Source organism: Silene latifolia, chromosome 6, assembly GCF_048544455.1.
Source record: "Silene latifolia isolate original U9 population chromosome 6, ASM4854445v1, whole genome shotgun sequence".
Classification (NCBI taxonomy): Eukaryota; Viridiplantae; Streptophyta; class Magnoliopsida; order Caryophyllales; family Caryophyllaceae; genus Silene; species Silene latifolia.
In genome coordinates, this window is record NC_133531.1 from 122,072,555 (window position 1) to 122,078,554 (window position 6,000).

A 6,000-nucleotide genomic window follows, 5' to 3' on the forward strand; every position below is an offset into this window, starting at 1 on the left:
ATTTTCGGTTATTAGGGCACAAAAGAGATCACCTTTCTCTTTTGATCTTGAGCTTTCCCTTATGGATGAACAAGATCTAAGTATAAGATCTCTCCCTAAGCTTTATACCCAAGGCTTTCTCTTAATTTAATTAATATTACAAATACTAGTATAATATTAATCAAGAAGAAAATTGATCCAAAAATATTATTTAACACTTGAATATTTTCGGTTTTAGGAGGGAGAAGTAGAGAGCTTTTTATCTCTCTAAAAATACTAATTTTGGATGATGTGAATGAATGAATTCACTAACACATTTTAGTGTAATATTAGGTAAAATTAGATGAAAAACCAATGATGGTTTTTGTCATCAAAAACCGGGTGGAGGGGGGCTTTTTGGGTGAGCCAATGCATGAAATTGTTGCTCTTAACAATGTTCATAGGCTTGCATGGCTAGACCATTAGGTAATCATTATGTTTACTTAATAAATTAATCAACACAACATTAACCTAATACCCCACTAATTTCGGTCTAATCATAATATGGAGTCCATATTATTTTTGTCAATTTCTCAATATGTAACATGTCACATGTAACATAAATTTGTTATGTAATTTTTAACATATTAAAAATCAACGTATTAATAAAAATACGTCACATACAAAATCGACTTAGTAATTTCATAATTACTTGTGCCAAAATATTTTACCATTTATAAATCACAACAAATTGTATTTATAACAATTCATTCAAATTTAATTGTTACATTAAACAATTTATTTCATCCGAGTAATTATACAATTTAATTACTCAGACCGTATCTCATTTAATCACATTTCAATTTGATACGTAAATTTTACTTCCAAAATCGTCCGTCAATTTTCAAGTAATTTAATTAACTCGCAACGTTATACGATTAATTAAATAATCAATTAAGAGTGTTGCCCTTTAGGTATGACCTAGGGGTCAACTCGATCACCACCGCATCACACGACAAGGTAACGTCAAACTCTAGTCAGCCAATCATTACCGATATATGTTGACCAGTTGACAGTAACAAAATTACTTCCCAATTGTATTCTATATAATGAGATTTAAACATGTGATCATCATGATCAACAGTCGTGATCGCATTATTGTCGGAGGACACATATTCCAACAATCTCCCACTTGTCCTCGACAAGTGTGCGTCACCAATTCTCTTGTCCTATTACTATCTCTCACTCAATGCAAGGTGTCTTTCAGGTCGTACTTGCAAGTGATCATATCGAGAGTGGTTTCCTCGATCTAGAGAATAAGTGATTGACCGGATTTATCCACTCGGATACCTTCCGAGCGTGGCCACGCATTTCCGATTCATTACTCCTCGAGTGGCCCCGAGATATTGTTATAACCCCGACTAGGGGTGGACAATTCCTATCGCACTCATTCCCTTCGACTAGCCACTGCCATCATAACCCAAAATATGCCCATTTGACCCCATTTACGAAGGTCGTAGTAACACAAATCAAAGTTAATCTAAAACTGTGCCATCTTAGGAGAATAGTCTTTAGTCAAAAGAATCGACTCATTTGAATACTATAGTAGCTCTCGCCACGACCAGGCTATATAAATTTGCCAGAACTCTATAAGCGGTCATTAGGCCCGACAAAATGTTCCTAACAGTCTGCCTATGTGATCGACTAGTCATCTCACATGACTCTATGGCACTTGAACTTGCCATCAATCGCATCACACTCTAGTCACTTCGAGACGTCACCTCATATAAGTAACTATGGGCAAAAACAATGTTAATCCATGTTCACTTTAACGGGGTTCAATTGTCTCTACAACCCGTTTGGATATAACAATGTATAAGGTGAGTTAATAATAACTCAAACGACAAATGTCGACATCACACTCGGGTAGTCAATATCATATTACAACCTTGTGATGCATATCATAAGTGTAAACACTCATTGACTGCAATAGAAGTTTAACATCCCATGTGTCCATGTGTTCAAACTTCTTACACTTGCAATCTCCTTCACATTCATGTTCTCTCTCTCATAGCATGAATCTTACCAAGTACACATCAAGGTTCCCGACCTTGGTTTCGGTTCTTTAACTTGAAAGAACTTCCTTATCGACTATCACATAACGACTAAATTTGTGATGAATGATATAACTTGTACTGATCAAGTACCGCATTCACACATAATGCACTAGGTATATGTTTTGTAGAATCTTGTAACAATTGACAAGATTTTTAGCTTAGTACTTCTCACAAGTCCTAGCTTAACTAGGAAAGATTATCTTTGAATAACTTCTTATTCAACCAAGGATCTTTCCAAAACTTCTTATTTCTCTTTCTAGACTTGAAAGATTTGGGATTCTCATAAATCCTCATATGTGCTTGGATTTTCTACAATATGTGCAACCTCTTATCACATAATGGAGTATTCCGTTAAACACCGAAATCGCTCATCGGATTCTTCTTGAGAATTCATGACGTTTCCATTATGGCTCACCAATTAATCATCATGCTCTTATGCATATGATTCATAATTGGACATGTACATGATTATTCTAATGGCGGAAACATTAGTTACTAATAATCATGAGATCAACCGTTCGTGGGTTCTATGGACCACCATAACTGCTAATGGTAATTCCATTTTCATTCATATGAATAACCTATGTGTATGTTGATGTGATGTGTATCTCTTTATACTAATCCAACATCCCTGATGTAATTTGATTCATCATAGTCCATTTTCATCCAGAATTGAAAACTCAAAGGCTTCTTTATGAAAGAAGGTATTAGCTCGTCATTCTTTAATGAGTGATGAGTTGTAAACATTCAAAGGATGATAGCTCCCACTAAATTCCATGTCTTCACATGAGAATTTCCTGACTCCCACTCAATTCTACACATTTCGAGATTGACTTCTCAATCGAAATTTATTCAAGAATTGAAATATAAATCGCATTGCCAAGTTATTAGGATAAAACCATATATGTTCCCATCATATCCTTTCAAAATACTTATTTGGAAGTGGTCTCATCTTAACCTTACGGAAAGAGATTTTAAATCTCCAACATACTCATGTCATAATGATGTGTAGTAATGTCATTTTCAAATATAAACAATATTTAGAATACATCCTTCGCAAATACCCTTTTGGAAGGAGGTTTAACCATTTCATAGTGAGGTTAAGCATGACATCTGCGTGGTTAAAACTTTGGCCATTGAAGATATCGGTATATTAATCCTTGCAACTCGATCATAACTAGTATGTTACTATGATTCATTTAGGCTTTTAAGTAAATCTCAAGGTTTGAAACTATTGGTCAAATGCTTCATAAACTTAGTCAAAAACTTGTTTAAACTTTACATTAGTCATTTTCTTCCAAAACTTTCTTTTGGTCTCCTCGTGTAGTTATCTTGAGAATATACTCTTATGTTTACTACACTTGGTCTCTTTAGTCATATAGAATTAACTTGAGACGATAGATCTCATCTATTCGGGATACTATGTAAATAGATATACCTTCATTCAAATCATTTTCTCTTGCATAGATCTTCATTTACACAAGTACACAATTTTATCTTGCCTTGTGTGTTGTGTCTTCATTTTTCTCCCACTCTATCTTTAGAATAAATACACTAAACATTCAAAGATAGTATATGAGACACAAATTAATGATGTTGAAGTATTAAGGAGAACTGCCTCATAGGTTGACTAATTGTTATATTCACATGTGTTCTTGGTGATTGACATTCCTTTAAGAGAGTTCATAGACTCAAAATCACTTTATAAATGATCATACACATGCCTTAAGCATGTGGACATACAATGAAACCCGTCATTATATTTGTCTATTAGATCAATTTAAGTGAATGATCTTATGTTTCAAAACGCAAGCATTTAAAGATGAATTTTAGAACATTAAAAGGATAAATGATAAAACGGGTGACTTGGGTTGCAAACCAAGTCACCATCATCCAAAATACAACCCATTATCCAAAATACCTTTCCATGTCAAACATGGAAACTTAAAGTTCTAAAAATCCAAAACATTACTTAAAATAAGACAATGAAAAACAAAGCTCCATAAAAGCTATCCTTAGCTTCTCCATGGTTTCTCATGCTTGTTTTTCTTTTCCCTTGTCTTTGCTTGGTGGAGGCCCTATTTACAATAAAAAGGGAAGATACATTATCACAACTTTGCATCATAATACCATAGTTGAATTAGAAACATAAAAGAAGGTTAGTCATTTACCTACTGGAGTGATCTTTCCAGCTTTGATATCACCAAGGTATTTGGAACAATTTCTTTTCCAATGTCCCATGCCATTACAATAATGGCATTTATCAAGAGGACCCTTCTTGACTTTGGAGGTGCTAGCTTCACAAGACTTAGCTTTGGTGAATGTGGGAGCTTGCTTTTTACCCTTTCTTCCACTCTTCTTGAACTTCCCCTTACTCTTTGTGCTTATGTTAAGCACATCCTTGGGAGGGTTCACATTTAACCCCATGTCCCTCTCGGCTTGCACAAGTAACTTGTGCAACTCCTCAAGAGACACATCCTTGTCTTGCATGTTGAAATTCACCCGGAATTGCACATATGCCTTGACTTTGGACAAGGAGTGTAGAATCCTATCTACGATGAGTTCTTTGGGGATTTCAACCTTTTGAATTTTCAAGGTCTCGACAAGCTCCATGAGTTTGAGCACATGAGGGCTAACCTTTTGGCCCTCTTTGAAGTCGAGATCAAAGAATGCCGCGGCCGCCTCATATTGGACGATCCGCGGAGTTTGTGAAAACATGGTCACAAGTTTGGAGTAAATCTCATTAGCATTGCCCATTTTGAAGGCTCTCCTTTGGAGGTCCGCCTCCATCGCAAATATCAAGACATTTTTCATTGCGGCGGACTCCTTTTGGTAAGTCTCATAGGCTTCCCTAGTGGCCGCGGTGGACCTAGTGGAGGGTTCGGGTGGAGAGGCCTCGGTAAGGTAACGAAGCTTGTCGTCACCTTCGGCGGCTAATTTGAGTTGGGCATCCCATTCGGAGAAATTTGACCCATTCTTTTCAAGTTTACATCGATCCATAAAGGATCGGAGCCAAGATGAACTAGCGAGTGGTGTAGCATTAGGAGTTGGTGTTGATGTTGCCATTTGTTATGAAAAAGAAGTGGTCTACAAAACAAAATATAAGGAGTAAAACAAATGTCGTTTTAATAATACTCGTAAAAAAGTATGATTTAAACAAGTTTTAGGCATTTTTGTAGTGACCTCTACCCAACTAAATAAATGATTCCAAGACCCAAATTCATATCGACTTAGGCACGGGGTAGCCGATGAAACCTTTATCAATATAACTCGGTGGATTAACTTTTAATCGATTCTACTTTTATAACTCTTGGTCGATAAAATTACTCTAATATTTATCTATAGCCCAAAACACATCAACAAGGGCACGGGGTAGCCGATGAAACCCTTATCGATTACTTTTGTTGAGTTCAATCCAAATTTCGAATAAATGTGTCCATTATCCAAACCCACATTAACTTAGGCACGGGATAGCCGATGAAACCCTCATCAACATGAATTCGGTGGATTAGACATTTATCACCCACTTCCCCTACGTAACAAGGTTTGTACCCCGGGGTAGCCGAGTGCACTCCCTCGCGAAATAGGTTTTCATGGTTTCTACTATTTGGTAAGGCTATGTCTCAATTAATTGTTTTAGCGAGAGGTCATGTCAATTTATTATCTATCACGTTTTAAGTGAACTAAAGCGGTGAACTACGATAATTTGAATTGACACGGTCGATAAACTCGATAAAATAAGGATGCATGTTTTAGTTATGGCGATTTAGCGATGCATGTGACATAAAATAAAATGCAAGCATAAAGATAAAAATCCTAGTATGGCCTTTCCTAAAATAGAAAAACTATTTAACTATTACATATTCGGAAACCAACTCCATTGGTCCCTTGAACTTCGGTTGTGGCACGCATCTCGAGGTAACAC